Here is a 19,130-nt window from a genome sequence, read left to right on the forward strand (position 1 = left end):
CATCAGAACAAGACCCAGTTTCCCCCTCAGTCAGTCTGTCCCATCAGGTAGCTTCCATAAGCCTTTTATCCTTATCCATCTGAGGGCAGACAGACTGAAAATCACAATCACAGAAAACTAACCAAACTGAACACATGGACCACAGCCTTGTCTAACTCAATGAAACTATGAGCCATGCCGTGTAGGGCCACCCAAGACATACGGGTCATGGTGGAGAGTTCTGACAAAATGTGGTTCACTGGAGAGGGAAATGGCAAACCACTTCAGTATTCTTGCCTTGAGAAACCCCGTGAAGAGTATGAAAAGGCAAAAAGATAGGACACTGAAAGACGAACTCTCCAGGTCAGTATATGCCGAATATGCTACTGGAGATCAGTGGAGAAATAACTCCAGAAAGAATGAAGAGACAGAGCCTAAGCAAAAACAACACCTAGTTGTGGATGTGACTGGTCATGGAAGTAAAGCCCAAAGCTGTAAACAGCAATATTGCATAGGAACCTGGAATGTTAGGTCCATGAATCAAGGCAAATTGGAAGTGATCCAACAGGAGATGGCAAGAGTGAACATCAACATTTTAAGACAGTGAACTGAAATGGACTGGGATGGGTGAATTTAACTCAGATGACCATTATATCTACCTCTGTGGGCAAGAACAGTAAGCAAAGAAAAACTACAGAGCCTCTTGATGAAAGTGAAAGAGGAGAGTGAAAAAGCTGGCTTAAAACTCAACATTCAGAAAACTAAGATCATGGCATCTGGTCCCATCAATTCATGGCAAATAGATGGGGAAATAATGGAAAGAGTGACAGATTTTATTTGGGGGGCCCCAAAATCACTGCAGATAGTGACTGCAGCCAAGAAATTAAAAGACACTTGCTCACTGGAAGAAAAGCTATGACCAACCTAGACAGCATATTAAAAAGCAGAGACATTACTTTGCCAACAAAGGTCCGTCTAGTCAAGACTATGGTTCTTCCAGTAGTCATGTATGGATGTGAGAGTTGGACTATAAAGAAAGCTGAGCGCTGAAGAATTGATGCTTTTGAACTATGGTGTTGGAGAAGACTCTTGAGAGTCCCTTGGACAGCAAGGAGATCCAACCAGTCCATCCTAAAGGAAACCAGTCCTGAATATTCATTGGAAGGACAGATGCTGAAGCTGAAACTCCAATAATCTGGCCACCTGATGCGAAGATCTGACTCATTTGAAAAGACCCTGATGCTGGGAAAGACTGAAGGTGGGAGGAGAAGGGGACGAAGGAGGATGAGATGGTTGGATGGCATCACCGACTCAATGGACATGAGTTTGAGAAAGTTCCAGGAGTTGATGATGGACAGGGAAGCCTAGCGTGCTGCAATCCACGGAGTAGCATAGAGTTGGACAGGACTGAGCGACTGAACTGAACCAAGACAAAAATCCCTGCCTCCATAAAGCTTACCTTCTGAGAAAAACAAACATTAAAACAGAAATGTAAAGGGCTTCCCTGGTGGCTCAGTGGTAAAGAATCACCTCCCACTGCAGAAGACATGGGTTCAAACCCTGGTCCAGGAAGATCCCACATGCCGCAACTACTGAAACACAGGGCCCTAGAGCCTGTGCGCCACAAGAGGAGCTACGGAGATGAGAAGCCTGTGTACCGCGAGGAAGAGTCACTCTGCTCACTGCACCTAGAGGAAACCTGCACACAGCAACGAAGGCCCAGCACCACCAAAGATAAAAAAATTAAAAGTAATAGAATTAACAGTGGTTTTTAAAAAAAGACTTTCCAGGTTATATTAAAAAAAAATAGAAATGTAAAAACACACAGAAAGTGCTAAGTACAATGGTACATAACAGTCAGCAAGAGGGAGGAAGAACAAGGAAGGGAGAATACGGAAAGTCGGAGGCCTCGTTAGAACAGCATGGCAGTAGACAAGCATGGTACCCGTTATCAGCATCAAAAAATATTATGCCAAGGGATACAGGGCTTCTTTTCAGGGCGATGAACATTTTCTAAAACTGGCGTGGGATGGCTACACAAATCTGTGAGCACAGAAACTGAACAATGAATTGTACACTTTTTTTTAGTATTCACTTATTTACTTATTGGCCGAGCTGCACAGCATGTGGGATCGTAGTTCCCCAGTCAGGGATTGAACCTGTGACCCTGCAGTGGAAGGGCAGAGTCCAAATCACTGGACCACCAGGGAAGTCCCTGAAGTGTACACTTTAAGTGAGTGAGTCATATGGTGTGTGAATTATGTCCCAGTGAAGCTGTTAAAAAATACCAAAAAAAAGATTAGTCAAAGTTTATTCATATGTAACCGCACCACACTCTGTATAGTGTGAGAAGGAAAACAGCTCCCTCTGATAAAGAAATGATTACAAAACACCAAGCCAGCTCTGGCACACGGACTAGGTTCGTACTTGTGAGGTGCGAGCCCCTAGCCAGCCCAGTCCTCCTCTCCCAGGCCCGGGTGAGGCGGGCAGTCTTGGGCAAACCCGTTCTCTATGACAGCTAACAATTGGCCAGACAGGGATTGGCACCAGATCTAAGAGCAGCCAAGCAGTCTGTCTGGCCAGACAGACAGAGGAATAGATGCTCAACAGCACTATCAGCGAAATCAACTCAAAACTACAAGGAGGTACTACCTTACACTGGTCAGAATGGCCATCATTAAAAACTCTACAAATAACAAATGCTGGAGAGGGTGTGTAGAAAAGGGAACCCTTCTACACTGTTAGAAGGAATGTAAATTGGTGCAGCCGCTATGGGAAACAGGATAGAAGTTCCCAGAAAACTAAAAATAGAATTATCGTGTGATCAGGCACGCCTACTCGTTGGCATATATCCAGACAAAACTCTTAATTCAAAAAGATACACGCATCCCTATGTTCATAACAGCACTGTCCTCAAGAGCCAAGACTTGAAAGCTACCTAAGTGTCCATCGACAGAGGAACTGGTAACAAAGATGTGGCACACACACAAGGGAACACTCAGTCATAACAAGAATGAAATAATGCCATTTGCAGCAACATGTATGCAACCACAGATCATCATACTAAGCGAAGGCAGTCAGAAAGAGAAAAACAAATACCATATATATCACTTATACGTGGAATCTAAAATGACACAGATGAACCTACCTATGAACCAAAATTATAGAGAACAGACTTGTCATTGCAAAAGGGTCCTCCTTTTGCAATGGGGGAAGGATGGAATGGGAGCTTGGGCTTGGCAGATTTAAGCTGTTATATAGACAATGGATCCCCTCTTCACAGATCACTGCCCTGTTGTAGCAAAGGGGCTCGCTTAACTCAATGAAGCCATGAGCCATCCCGTGTAGGGCCACCCCAGACAGACGGGTCATAGTGGAGATTTCTGACAGAACGTGATCCGCTGGAGAGGGAATGGCAAACCACCCCAGTATGCTTTCCATGAGAACCTCATGAACTGTATTAAAGGACAAAAAGATATGACATCAAAAGATGAGTTCCCCAGGTCAGAGGGTGTCCAGTATGCTCTGGGGAAGAACAGAGGATGACTACTAATAGCCCCAGAAAGAAAGAAGCGGCTGGACCAAAGCAGAAACGATGCTCAGTTATGGATGTGTCTAGTGACGAAAGTAAAATCTGATGCAAAGAACAGTACTGCGTAGGAACCTGGAATGCTAGGCCCACGAATCAAGGTAAACTTGACACGGTCAAGCAGGAGAAGAAACATCAACATCTTAGGAACCAGTGAACTAAGATGGACAGGAATGGGTGAATTTAATTCAGATGACCAGTATATCTACTACTGTGGGCAAGAATCTCATAGAAGAAATGGAATAGTCCTCAGAGTCAACAAGAGAGTCTGAAATGTAGTATGTGGGTGCAACCTCAGAAATGACAGAATGATCTCGGTGTGTTTCCAAGGCAAGCCATTCAACATCACAGTAATTCAAGTCTATGCCCCTACCATGCATGTCAAAGAAGCTGAAGTTGATCAGTTCTATGAAGACCTAGAAGACCTGTTAGAAGTAACACCAAAACAGATGTTCTATTCATCGTTGGGGACTGGAATGCAAAAAGCAGGAAGTCAAGAGATACCTGGAGTTAGTAGGCAAGTCTGGCCTTGGAAAACAAAATTAAGCAGGGTAAAGGCTAACTGAATTCTGCCAAGAGAATGCACTGGTCATAGCAAACACCCTTTTTCAACAACACAAGAGATGACTTTACACATGGACTCCACCAAAGGGTCAATACCGAAATCAAACTGATGACACTCGTTGTAGCTGAAGATGGAGAAGCTGTATACAGTCAGCAAAAACAAGACCTGGAGCTGACTATGGCTCAGAGCATCAACTCCTCATAGCAAGATTCAGGCTTAAACTAAAGACAGTGGGGAAAACCACTAGGCCAGTCAGGTATGACTTAAATCAAATCCCCTATGAATACGCAAAGAGGTAACGAACAGATTCAAAGGATTATTATCTAGTCAACAGTGCGCTGCAGTCCATGGGGTCGCAGAAAGTCAGACACAACTGGGCAACTGAACAGCAAAAACAGCATACAGGATGGATACACAACAAGTTCCTACTGTAGAGCACACAGAACTGTATTCAATATCCTATGGTAAACCATACTGGAAAATAGCATTTTTTTTTAAATGTATATATGTGTAACTGAATCACTTCGCTGTATACCTGAAACTCACAGAACACGGTTTATCAATTTTACTTCAATTTTAAAAAGAAAGAAAAATTTTTTAATTGGAAGATAACTGCTTTCCAATATGGTGTTGGTTTCTGACATGCATCAACATGAATCAGCCGTAAGTATATACACGCTCTCTCCCTCTTGAGCTTCCCACCCATCTAGGCTGTCACAGAGCACCGGTGAGCTCCCTGCACCATCCTGGCCATCCATCTTACATATGGCAAAGTATATGTTTCAATGCCATGCTCCCAATTCATCCCACCATCTCCTTGACCAACTGTGACCACAAGTCTGTTCTCTCTGTCTGCATCTCCACTGCTGCCCTGCAAATAGGCTCATCAGTACCACCCTTCTGGACTCAATATATATGCATTTTAAAAAGAGATTATTTTAAAAAGACATACTATAAACCAAGGACAAAATATACAGCAAGCAGTCACAGAGGCTAACTCACCATATACTACACATACACCCCCACACAGCCCTACCTTCTTCAGTGACAGTCTAGTTTCTAAAGGAGACAGAGAAAAATATCCCCTGTTCTTTAATAAGGGCAAGAGACCCACACAAGAGGGCGGCCTCTTTCTCCTCTATGTGAGCAAAAGGAGAGCCACTCCCTACAATATTTTACCAGCAGCTTACCAAGGAAAAGGCCAATGATGTCACTGTTTCCAAAAAGAGCCCTCTCTCTTTAGGATAACATGGTCCTGGGGTCCCTTCCTACAGCCAGAGTCCCTGCCCGCTGAGACCAGACGCCATGCCCCTGGTTGACATCAGTCTCAACGCTAAGCTATCACCATGTACAAAGCAGCCAGAGGAATGGAATGCATCCTAATTTTCTAGGAGAAATCAAATGGAAAGTGATGCCATGAACACAGAACATCCAGACCAAGTTTATCACAAGAGTTCTATGTAACAAAAAAAAAATTAGTAAGGAAAAATATGACATTGTGCTCTACTTAAAATAACAAGGACTTCTAATATCACAGTTCAATAGTATAACTGCTTGTATTTTATCATGACTGCTTGGGAACGTTTTAAAGCTATCACTTTGAACGGATTTTAACATTCCTTCAGGGACCTTGTTCTGTTAAATCTAACAAAAGAATGTACAACTGGACTGTGTAGCAAAATCACTATCTTTATTTGTGTTTTTCCCTTTTATTTAACTTGATGTGAAACAAATGAAACATTAACACCCTATTTCACTCGTGTGCAACAGTGAAAATTTACCAATCCTGTTTATCTCTATACAGAGACAGGCTAAAGAATAACTTGTATACAATATACAACTTGCATCATATTAAATATAAACAGCTATTAAGGACTGACAATAGAAAGTCAGCCAAAAGAAATAAAGCACTAACCACAGTCTGAGCTTTTCTGTCCATCTGGAGGCGGTTTGGAACCTTGAATGCTGTCCCAAACTATGCCCTAACTCCTTCTAGACCTGTCTTCATACTCTGAAGATTTATCAGTTCAACTCAGGCCAAAACAACTTTCTAACTCTCGCCACCTGAGAGTTCTGATTTTGACTGTGTTCATCAGAGGTAAAGAATCCTGGCAGGAATCTGTGAGGAGCTGAGATGGGAGATGGTGACATTTGGTCCAAAGTTACAGAAGGCTGTTTCCACTTTCATCTGTGGCTCAGGAACAGGCCTGCCATCAGAGGCCCTTGATTCTCATCTTCTCCTCTGCGTCTTTCCTGATATCATCCAACCTCTGAACCTCAAAGGCTTCCAATATGCAAGGAGCCAGACAGAAATCTACTCAGCAAGTATGAATCCAAGACCTCAGAGCCAGGTAGAGCTCTCGACACTAGTGGGGGACCAAAATCAGACACTGCCCTCAAGGGGCTCACCATCCTGGAACAGGAGCAAGGTGAATGACAGGACATCTTCAGGAATGTCTAGGCTTTATTAGCATCGGTCACAGCAGGTGAATGGAAGCCCCAAGCACAAAACAATGTCAACGTTACATCATCTCTGTCCAACTCATTCATTTCTCTACTTCAACTTCAAAGGAGGTGTCAAGAGGAAGGGCTCTCACTCATAGGAATAATTCAGTGGTGGAAGGTTGAGGATTCCTTTTGAAGGTCTTTATGAACCTCAGATTAAAAACAGCATATATTATTGGACTAGGCTTAATGCTTGGGACTAAGGTAGTTTATGCACTCCTATAGATAAGAGAATTGGGATCAGTATCTCTTATCTCAATAGAAGGAGACATAAGTATAATTAATATTTGCAAAGTATCTGATAGTGATAGTCAGGTCAGGAGCTTTTATGAGACCCTGAGAGATGAGATGGCAACCTACCCCAGTATTCTTGCCTGGAAAATTCCATGGACAGGGGAGCCTGGTGGGCTGTAGTCGATGGGGTCACAAAGAGAGATGAGAGGCTTTACTCCAAACCTCCTTCAAAGTAGGAACCGTACTGGCATGCCGTAACCATCCTCTTGACCTTGTATTTTCTCTCCTCCAGATTTAATTTTTTTTTTAATTTATTTGGGGGCACCGGGTCTTAGCTGCAGCATGCAGAGTCTAGCTCCCCAAACAGGGATCAAATCCGGACCCCCTGCATGGGGAGCACGGAGTAGTAGCCACTGGACCACCAAGGAGGTCCCCGTATCTACATTTTTGATGAACATGAATACAACATGAGCATCACGGAAATAATTTGTTTCCAAAGGGGGCAGGAAACACTCTTTAAATAGGATTTCCTCACTATTTATTCACTAATACTGCTAATACACAGAGAAGAAAAATGAGCTCAATGGAGACTCAACACTACAAATGAGCTTCATAAACCAACAGACTATCCGAGTGGGCGCATGGGTCACGTCTCCTCGTCTGTAGAGGAAGAGGACTGGGCACTCCTTCCCACTCCACAAGAGTCAGGAGAGCAGGACTCGCCCTCCAGCATTCTACAGGGAAACTGAGATTCACTAAACCAAAGATCAGACAAACCCCGAAACTCTTAAAATCAATTCCAATGTCTTCATCAACACTGTCTCCGACTTTGCCATCTGGCTTTGGGCAAAATTCTTAATCTTCTGGGCAGCAAGTTCCTCCCCAGTGAACCAGGAGAAAATTTATTTCAGGGTAAACACATGCAGAACACCAGCACCAAAAAGAATGAACATGCACCTAGAAACCATTAAAAAGAATACATTTGAATCAGGTCTAATGAGATGGATGAAACTGGAACCTATTATACAGAGTGAAGTAAGCGAGAAAGAAAAACACCAATACAGTATACTAACGCATATATATGGAATTTAGAAAGATGGAAACAATAAACCTGTGTACGAGACAGCAAAAGAGACACCGATGTATAGATCAGTCTTATGGACTCTGTGGGAGAGGGAGAGGGTGGGGAGATTTGGGAAAATAGCATTGAAACATGTATAATATCATGTATGAAACGAGTCGCCAGTCCAGGTTCGATGCACGGTACTGGATGCTTGGGGCTGGTGCATTGGGACGACCCAGAGGGAGGGGAGGGGAGGGAGGGGGGTGGAGGGTTCAGGATGGGGAACACGGGTATACCTGTGGCGGATTCATTTCGATATTTGGCAAAACTAATACAATATTGTAAAGTTTAAAAATAAAATAAAATTTTTTTTAAAAATTAAAAAAAAAAAAAAGAATACATAAAGAGAAAAGGATAGAAAGAAAGGGAACAGCTATTTGTGAAGAAAATTAAATAGCAGTACAGTTTGGGAGAGTAAGATAAGCAGCAAATTTTAACAAGGGTCCAAACTGGCATTGACAGTAAAGCATGCATTTCACAAAACAAGCAAAGTTTTTTCCTTTGAGAAGAGAAATGCTTTGTCGATCATCGATAAGACACGGAAGCTGAAAATGGCAACATCAGTCTGTCAGCACCGTTCAAACCCAGTGCGCCCTGTGGATCATGAACAATGGCATTACTCTCGAGATTCTGCTTTGTCTAAAAAGCAAGCAATAGCAAAATCCTTTTCATTTTATGCAATACAAATTGAATCCCACAGCCACTATTTCAGATCATCTGAAAATGACTTCCTTTCCTGTGACTTTAAACAGCTTAAAGGAAGCTTTTATCACCTTCATGGGAAATTTTTACATTTCCTAAAGTGTGCTTCGGAGATATAATCCCCTCCCCCAAGCCTTTATACAAGATAGCACCACAAATAAGGCTTGTGAAATACATACTATACCAACGGCAATCATGTTTGCTCTTCTAGAAAACTAAAGGTCTCAGAGACAGTGTGAAACTGGAGGCCACATGGCTTTCCAGGCTAGGGCCCTGGGGAAAGAAACTTGTCAACACATCCAAACCCAGGTTCCTGTACTGCAAAATAGTATCTACTGTAAGAGTAACCACCAAACAGGACTGTTGTGAGAAGTAAATGCTAATTAACGTAAAGGTTTGTCCCCTTACACTGGGGTTAAAAAATAAATTTTAAAACCTTACTGACTGCTGCCACAAATACAACCACCACCACTATTATTATCAAGACTTCTAGGAAACTTAAACTTTGTGTTAGTACATCTCAGATGTTTACCAAGAGCTAAACTTATAAACACATTATAAGGCAAATGAAAATAAAATCTAATACTTCTAATTTGAGAGACTGTAGTAATCTACCCACTGCTGTTTCAAACTTTAGATATTTTACATGGACCTTCATCTAACCAACTAAGATATACAAAGGGCTTCCCAGGTGGCTCAGTGGTAAAAAAAAAATCCATCTGCCAAGCAAGTTCAATCCCTGGGTCAAGAAGATCCTCTGGAGAAGGAAATGGCAACCCCCTCCAGTATTCTTCCCTGGAAAATCCCATGGACACAGGAGCCTGTTAGGCTACGGTTGATGGGGTAGCAAAGAGTCGTACACGACTGAGCAACTGAAGAGCAGCAGCAGTGGATAAAAATGCATTATCACACGTTATTTACAGGAGCCAAGACATGGAAACGACCTAAATGTCCATCGACAGATACAGACGGATAAAGATGCAGCACATTTACCCTATAGAATATCACTCAGATGCTAAAAGAAATAAAGACTGCCATTTACAGCAAGATGGATGGACCGAGAGGTTATCATGTAAATGAAGCCCAACTGAGAAAGACAAATATATCACTTACACATGGAACCAAAAAGACACGAATTTATTTACAAAACAGAAACAGACTTACAAACACAGAAAACAAAGTTATGGCTACCAAAGAAGAAGGGGATGGCATAAATTAGCAGTATGGGATTAATAGATACATACTGCTATACTTAAAATAGAAAACCAACAAAGGTTTACTGTACGGTATTCAATATCCTGTAATAAACCGTCATGGAAAAGAATCTGATATAACTGAATCACTTTGCTGTGTACCTGAAACACACTGTAAAACTGTATTTCAATTTTAAAAATTTAATGGATATTCACATACACACAAAAAATAGGTTGGGAGTGAATAAAGGAACCATCTCTGATCCCTCCTGTTTAGTTACATCTAAAGAGTGATTAGATTACACACACACACACCATGTAAGCCCACAGAGCTGGATGTGCATTCATTCCACTCCATTCCATCTTTTCTTCCTAATATAAACTCTGGGTTTGGGTTCACAGGCATTAACCATGCCACAGTCTAGCAGGCTTTGCTCCAAGTGCCCTCCCACACCTTCCAAAGGTCAAATGCTCACCAGTGCACTAGCTCCCACCATGGAACCCAGTCCTCTCCACTCTCCCCACCACCACCCCGGCCAGCTATGCTCTCACCAGACATTACACTGAGGAAGTGCCTTTAACTCGAAACTCTACTTAGAGCTTTAAAGCTTTGGGAAATGAAAGCTTCGAAGTCACAAAATGTGAAGGTCTTTACAAAATTGCCTCTTTGTCTCTGGACAGAAGAGCACTTATAAAAACCACTTTGTTTGACAAGTGTCAAGATAAATCAGTCCCCGAGACACTGTCAAAAGGCACTGGACCATCCCAGAGCAACAAAAACCTGTTAACTCTGGTTAAGTGATACATTCAGTGTGTGGATGCGGGACTGCTCCTTACCAGGTTAATTTGCAAGCCTTTCAGCCATTAAGACAGAGCAGTCAATTCTACAAGATTTCAGAGTTCACATCATAAACATTTAACCATCTCAACTCCCCTAGACTACTAAGAAAACAGTCCAAATAGGTCACTTACCTACTTTCAAATTCTTGTTTTAGATACTAAGCAACACACACAATAAAACAGAGACAAGGAAAGTATTTCCAGAGACCATCACACAATTTCAAAAGAAAATAATTTGGACAACTTTTCTAGGTGTTAACAGGATTTCTCAAATGGTTTCAAAATTAAAATTAAGCCAGGAATACAGAAAATCAGAAGTTTTTAAAATCTGCCCTCGGTTCTCTTCAAGAATTTTGTTTGTTTAAAAAGGAAAAAAGAACATAAAATTATTCAATCCTTCTGCCAGATGAATTACACTCACAAAGATCAGTTGTGTTTTTTTTAATAATTACCTTCTCCAAAACTAAACAAGAACACTATGAGCATCAGAAATCTAAACAACGCCAGAAAAATCACTATTTAACTTGCAAAAAGTTTCCTTGGACTCTAACAAGATGTTATAAACCTTAACTACTTTCAGCTTTCCCACAGTGACGGCAAGTGTCTGAGCTACTCCAGAGCTCAGAGATTAAATGCTGCTCAGCACAGACAAGCACACAGCACAGCAGAGAATCAACAACTCTGACTTTGTATCCAGAGGAGCTGTGCAGACCGGATTCTTTGTTTCCACCCTTTCATCTCTCCCATCCTTCTCTATTTTGGTTAAAATGAATCAACCAAGCAATGGGAAAAAAAAGAGAAGCCAGTCTTATCTTGACTCGATAATCTCACAGAGCCCTTTGCCACAAACCCTTCAATTCAGTTCAGTCGCTCAGTCGTGTCCGACTCTGCGACACCATGAATCACAGCACACCAGGCCTCCCTGTCCATCATCAACTCCTGGAGTTCACCCAAACTCATGTACATCAAGTCGGTGATGCCATCCAGCCATCTCATCCTCTGTCATCCCCTTCTCCTCCTGCACGCAATCCCTCCCAGCATCAGGGTCTTTTCCAATGAGTCAACTCTTCGCATGAGGTGGCCAAAGTATTGGAGTTTCAGCCTCAGCACCAGTCCTTCCAATGAACACCCAGGACTGATCTCCTTTAGGATGGATTGGTTGGATCTCCTTGCAGTCCAAGGGACTCTCAAGAGTCTTCTCCAACACCACAGTTCAAAACCATCAATTCTTCAGTGCTCAGCTTTCTTCACAGTCCAACTCTCACATCCATACATGACCACTGGAAAAACCATAGCCTTGACTAGACGGACCTTTGTTGGCAAAGTAATGTCTCTGCTTTTCAATATGCTATCTAGCTTGGTCATAACTTTCCTTCCAAGGAGTAAGCGTCTTTTAATTTCATGGCTGCAATCACCATACATACCCTTAGGCCCAGAAAAACCAGATCTAGTAAAGATACTTCCCAAGATGCACGTTCCCAACAAGAACCTACTGTAATAGCACAGGAAACTATACTCAATATTCTTTAATAACCTATGAGGGAAAAGAATCTAAAATATATATATGTAAAATATATATATATATACACGTATAACTAAAACACTTTGCTGTACATCTAAAACTAACACAACTTTGTAAATCAACTACAACAAAAATAAAATTTTTTTAAAAAGAACTTAGAAAGCTTCTGAAAATGCATATATTCTTGCACACTGAACAGAGCTTTTTTCTACGGTCTGCACATCTCTCGTTAGGACCCATGGCGTTCTGGTGAGGCAGATCATCACTGGTCGCCTGCTTCTTCTCCCCACTGGTAGGCATGGGATTCAGGCTGGCCAAGGTGTCCCACCACACTGAGTGACGGCTCCAGGCTAGACAAGTGACCAAGGAGAGACAGGGCCTTCAGGGAAGGAAACCACATGTTCAGGTTCACCTAGGACAAGATCAGTTTATGCCTGTTGGACTGGCAGAATTTTATGCCCAAAAGCATCCTGATAGAGACAATACATGGTCTCTCTCAACCTCAGTGCAAGTAGCTCTGAGCTAGAAAGCTCTTGCGGCGGGGGCGGGGAAAGCAGGGGCAATAGCCCCTGTGCATCAAAGCCTATTCCAGCCTCAGTGCATCGTTGGCCTCTACATATTAGATGCCAGCAGCCATCTGTGCCAATTATGACAACAAAAATGTCTCCAGGGCATCACAAAACCATCTGTTTGAGAACAACCACCCTAAGGAAAAGGAGGCATTGTTCTCTGGAACCCCGGGAACAATGAGAAAGACAAGCAGGGGCTTCCCTGGTGGCCCAGTGATTAAGAATTCGCCCCGCCTTGCAATGCAAGGGACACAGGTTCTATCCCTGGTCCCAGAAGATCCCACATGCCACAGGGCAGCTAAGCCCATGTAACATAACTACTGAACCCACATGCTCCAACTACTGAAGCCGTGAGCCTATAGCCTGTGCTCCACAACGAGAGAAGCCACCACAAGAAGCCTGAGCACTCCAAGAAGAGTGGCCTGCACTCGCCTCACCCAGAGAGAGCCTGCGTGCGACCATGAAGACTGATCACAGCCAACAAAGAAAGAAATCCCTTTTAAACAGTAACCTTAAGTACGGAGCAAGTAACCCTAAGCTATCACCACTTTAGGGAAAGAGCACCCACTGGGGTCAAGCCAACTGCAGCAAGTGCTAAGATGCAAAAAGAGAGACCAGATGACATTGCTTGAACCCTTGGCTGCCTATGTATCTAAAGCAGGCCCACTCCTGAGACTTGGCTCACATGAGCCAGAAAGTCTTTTTTTGCCTCAACTAGTTTTAGTTGGATTTCTCTCACTTGCTACTGAAGGCAATGCATGAGGATACACAGCATGTTTTATGCCAAAATTCTGAACTGTCAAGAAGAGGAAAAAAAATTAATGGGAACCCTAACCTACTGCTTTCCACAAGAACAGGCCACCAACTCTAGCTCTAGGCACACTGCCTCTAGCACATTGCCTCTAGCACAGGCAATGAACTTCACCAAGTCCTAGAAGCCCTCCCACTGAAGAACCTGAAAGTCTCCAGTTTCCCAACTTTGATGGTACCCGGTGCCCAGAGTCTATTCATCTGGGGCCTGAGGGAAGGGGGTGGCCATGAATTGTTTCTTAAACTAGTTCGAACCTAACTAAGCAGTTAACTAGAAAAGAAATGTTCCGATCACTGATACTGACTACAACCTTTAATTCTTACAGGTTCTCTTCTGAACCTAAAATCCTAGAATCTCTTCTCCAATGTGGCCAAGAGAAATTTCTTCTCTGCAGACATTCAAAGAGAACCAGCATGACTCCACTGCGATCACACCGAAACATCAGCAGTGGTCCTCAGTGAAAAAGAAAAAAAAGTCAGTGGCCTCTCCACTGACTGCTTTCGCCTTTTGTCACCGGAATGTTATTGACCAGAGATATATCAATAGTCACTTACACAACAAATCACCAGCCACAGGCATTCGTTTCTGCAACAATTTTCCATCATACCCAGTTCAAAGAGACAAAACTTTTACAAGTTGTCTATTATTGATTAAGCAGAAAAAGAATGTGCTGGGGAAAAATTAACACAATTCATTACCAAAATCATCTTGCTGTCTACTTCAGAGAACATAAATCCATCAGGTCGTCATTTCCTCAATGTCCTGACACAAACCTACAAACGGAGCTGGGTCTGCACCCATCATTTCCACCCCTTCTGTTACTGAAGTAGACGCGTCCCCCCTTCACCTGGAATCTGAATCCCAACCTCTATACTGTTCAGAAGCGCTTTATTTGCTGGACTATCCCCTGAACCTTCCATCTCCTCTTCTCTGTTGAACACTTAAATTGGCATGTTCAAATCCCATCCATGGGAACTTCCTTGGTAGTCCAGTGGCTAAGACTCCACGCTCCAAATCCAGAGGGCCTAGGTTCAGTCCCTGGTCAGGGAACTAGACCCCATATACCACAACTAAAAAGATTCTGCATGCTGCAACTAAGACGCAACACAGCAAAAATAAAAATAAACCTAAAAAAAAAAAAATGCTGTTGTTTTCTTAAGTTTTTATTGGAGTACAGTTGTTGATTTATAGTGTTGTGCTGGTTTGAGAAAAGTGAATCAGCTATACATGCATCTACTCTTTTTCAGATTCTATTTCCATACAGGTGATTACAGAGTTCCCCACACTATCCTGCAGTCATTGTTACTTAGCCATCTCATATATAGGAGCGTCAACGACCGCTGTTCTTGCTAACACAGTGTCACCTGGGCCCCTGGGACCTGACCTCTCCACAGCATGGCCCTGTCTACTCCCTCCTACTTTCTAAAACTATCTTTCTGCTCATGCAATCCTGTCTGGGTTTTTCCACCCACTGCCTCCCTCTCAATAGCTACTATTCCCAAATGTCTTTCTCAGCCTCTTCTACCCACTCCTTAGAAATTCCATTCTCAAGACTCCCCTGGTGGTCCAGTGGCTAAGACTCTGAGCTCCCAATGCAGGGGCTCTAGGTTCAATCCCTGGTCAGGGAACTAGATCCCACATGCCACAACTAAGACCTAACACAGCCAAACAAAAAAAATTTTTTTAAGTTCCATTCTCTAGGACCTGCCCTGAGCCACCCTGCCTCTTCCTCCACATTTTCTCTCCAGCAGGTTGGTGATCCAGTTGCCCAGTGTCATTTCCTATCTGGATGCTATGTCTTCAGTCTCTTCAGCTGTGAACCCTGTTCTGCAATCAGTTCAGTCGCTCAGTCATGTCTGATGCTTTGTGACCCTATGGGTTGCAGCACGCCAGGCATCCTGTCCATCACCAACTCCCGGAGTTCACTCAAACTCATGTCCATCAAGTCAGTGAAGCCATCCAACCATCTCATCCTCTGTCGTCTCCTTCTTCTCCCGCCTTCAATCTTTCCCAGCATCAGGATCTTCTCCAATGAGTCAGTTCCTCACATCAGGTGACCAAAGTATTGGAGTTTTAGCTTCAACATCAGTCCTTCCAATGAATATTCATGACTGATTTCCTTTAGGATGGACTGGTTGGACAGCCTTGCAGTCCAAGGGACTCTTCAATAGTCTTCTCCAACACCACAGTTCAAAAGCATCAATTCTTCGGCGTTCAGCTTTCCTTATAGTCCAACTCTAACATGACTACCGGAAAAACCATAGCTTTGACTAAACGGACCTTTGTTGGCAGAGTAATGTCTGTGCTTTTTAATATACTGTCTAGGTTGGTCATAACTTTTCTTCCAAGGAGTAAGTGTCTTTTAATTTCAAGGCTGCAGTCACCATCTGCAGTGATTTTGGAGCACAAAAAAGTAAAGTCTCTCACTGTTTCCACTGTTTCCCCATCTATTTGCCATGAAGTGATGGGACAGGATGCCATGATCTTAGTTTTCTGAATGTTGAATTTTAAGCCAACTTTTTCACTCTCTTCTTTCACTTTCATCAAGAGGCTCTTCAGTTCTTCTTCACTTTCTGCCATAAGGGTGGTGTCATCTGCATATCTGAGGTTATTGATATTTGTCACCTTGCCCAGAAATCTTGATTCCAGCTTGTGCTTCATCGAGTCCAGCGTTTCTCATGATGTACTCTGCATATAAGTTAAATAATCAGGGTGACAATATACAGCCTTGTTGATCTCCTTTCCCAATTTGCAACCAGTCTGTTGTTCCATGTCCATTTCTAACTGTTGCTTCCTGACCTGCATACAGGTTTCTCAAGAGGCAGGTCAGGTGCTCTGGTATTCCCATCTCTTTAAAAATTTTCCAGAGTTCGTTGCGGTCCACACAGTCAAAGGCTTTGGAGTAGTCAATAAAGCAGAAGTAGATGTTCTGCAATACGCACTCATAAAAGAAATAAATACCTCCCAAGCACAGCCAGAGGAGAACCCGGAAGCACCTCCGCCTCCGCAGCCCGAACCACGAACACCTCTTCGCTCCCACCAAACCCGTTCCTCTGGCTGGCCCACTTCAGCACACGGCCCTCACTGCCCAGGCCAGGCAGCCAGGAGTCATCTCCAATGCATCCTCCCTCAGCCCCCCAACCCAAGCACCCACCAAAGCCCCAGAATCCTGGCTCCTTAACAGCCTGCCTCGTCCACCAAAGTCTCCGGCCTGGATGAGTAAGTGCCCACCCTCCAGGCCTGCAGTCCTCAAATCCATTCTCCTGGTTGCAGGCTTCCTAAACCTTTCTAAGACGCAACTCAGATGTGGCCAATCCCCTGCTCAAAATATCACCATAGCTTTCCACCGTCCTTTGGATAAGGGGTCTGAAGTCCCCAACCTGCTTCACCAGACCCTTCCCCCTTGCCCCTGCACCGTAGCCCCCTCTTCCTGCTCCCAAGCCCACAGAAGACCTCCTCCAGCCCCACCTCCAGGCCCCACCCCATCCGCGCTGGTCCGGTAGCCACACCCATGTGCTCGCTGTTGCCTCCAGGCCACCCGCCTGCATTTCACTACTCTGGGAACATCCTTCTTCCCTATCCTTCTTCCCTACCCACAGCACAGACCTCCTTATGGTCTCAGCGTAGAAGTTACCAACTTCTTTCTCGTTTGTTTTTTTTTAGGCTGCACCTTGCATATGTAGGATCTTAGCTCTCCAAGCAGGGACCGATGTCATATCCCCCTGCAGCGGAAGACCAGAGTCTTAACCACTGGACCACTAAGGAAGTCTCTGAGAAGTTTCTCATTTCTTCAAGTCTTCCTTGACCCCCTCAACCAATTAGTCCTATTAACTATGGCTACAGTACCCCATTCTCCATTCTCACTCAACAGTGTGATGATACTGCTTAATTAATCTATCTCCCCCATGAGAAGGCTAACTTCTGCATAGATATACCAGGTCTCTTTATTGCTATGAAAGTGAAAGTGAAGTCGCTCCGTCATGTCCAACTCTGCAACCGGTAGACTGTAGCCCACCAGGCTCCTCCATCCGTGGGATTCTCCAGGCAAGAATACTGGAGTGGGTTGCCATTTCCTTCTCCAGGGGATCTTCCCGACCCAGAGATCGAACTCCAGTCTCCCGCATTGCAGGCAGACGCTTTACCCTCTGAGCCACCAAGGAAGCCCCTAACCCTCTAGCAACTAACCCCACAACAGGTTGAGTTCAGTGGCTTCAGATGACACCCCTCTTCCACTGTCATAAATGAGATTATTATAGTGATAACTAAATAGTAAACAGATTTTTAAATTTTTTCCCTAGACTTAGAAAACACATATAGGGCTCACTATGGACCAGGCCGTCTTTTTAAGCGCTTTACAAATAATTAATTTAATCTTAGCAACATTCAGGGAGATAAAATTACTATCCACATTTGACAGAGGAGGAAATTAAGGCACAAAGAAGTTAAGCCAAGTCACCCAAGGTCACACAGTAAACGGATCTGACTTCAAACATCATGATTGTTAACATTTTGGCTGGGCTGCCTTTGACCTGCATTTCACAAAAGAAAAACAAAACTATCTGTCAGAGTGATAGAAGTACTACCTGCCAGGTTCTCAAATATAAGAAATGACGTGTCGATGACACTCCACTCCCTTGTACTTTGTCGGCTTTGTTTCCAAAACTTTCAAGCTAGGATCTTCAGTAATATGCTGGATTTCAACAACCTGTTACAGAAGGTTTCTCCTGCTGAATAAATGAGAGGCCTGTATCAGCCCTGCATTTCAAAACATCGTGAGCCTCAAAGACAGAAGAGAACATGTGCTCACAGACGATTTCCACGGTTACTACGGGTAAAGCCACAACCGTATTCAAGTTCAGCCAAAGAAAGTCGTCTTCCGACAATGATAATGATGGTAGGGAGCAGAGAGATGATGGTGATGACAACAGTACCTACCACGGGCCAGGCAGAGCTCTAAGACCTTTCGTAAGTAACATGAGGATTAAATATCACTATCCCTTGAGGTAGAGTTCTTGGAATCTCCATTTTACTAACAAACAGAAAATCAGCCACTGAGGGTTTCACTAACTTGCCCAAGGTCACCTAATCAGTGGTAGAGCTAACTTTACAGTCAGAATTTTTTTTAAATCACATTCTTAATGAGAATCCAAAATATATCCAGTATTCAGGCCAGAGGTGACCTGAATCACTAGGGCCAAACTGATTCTTCCTCCAGTCACATACCCAATCGTGACTCAACCGCTACCAGAAGGTGATGGAACCTCGAAGCACAGGGCAGACAGTGCCGGTGGGTGAACCAGGTGACGAGGAAGGAAAACTCACACTCCCCGTTGAAATATTAAGTGACACAAGACTAACATCTTCCTCAGAAAGCACAGGAAGGAAATTCTAGTCTGACCAGGGAGGCAGGCCTAGTAGCAGCATTGCAGCAGCAATCCCAGCAGATCTTGGGGCTTAAAGAGATGCCTGCTCTTAAAATGTCAAGTGTCAGGGGTTTT

At 43.6% G+C, this 19,130-nt stretch overlaps 1 protein-coding gene across 9 annotated transcripts in view; it reads right to left on the reverse strand.

Annotated features, from left to right (window-relative positions):
* Positions 1–19,130, reverse strand: part of ARHGAP10 (Rho GTPase activating protein 10) — a 384,526-nt gene that overhangs the window by 350,691 nt on the left and 14,705 nt on the right. The gene's annotated exons all lie outside the window — the stretch shown is intronic.

The sequence above is a fragment of the Bos javanicus genome, chromosome 17, assembly GCF_032452875.1.
Source record: "Bos javanicus breed banteng chromosome 17, ARS-OSU_banteng_1.0, whole genome shotgun sequence".
Taxonomy (NCBI): Eukaryota; Metazoa; Chordata; class Mammalia; order Artiodactyla; family Bovidae; genus Bos; species Bos javanicus.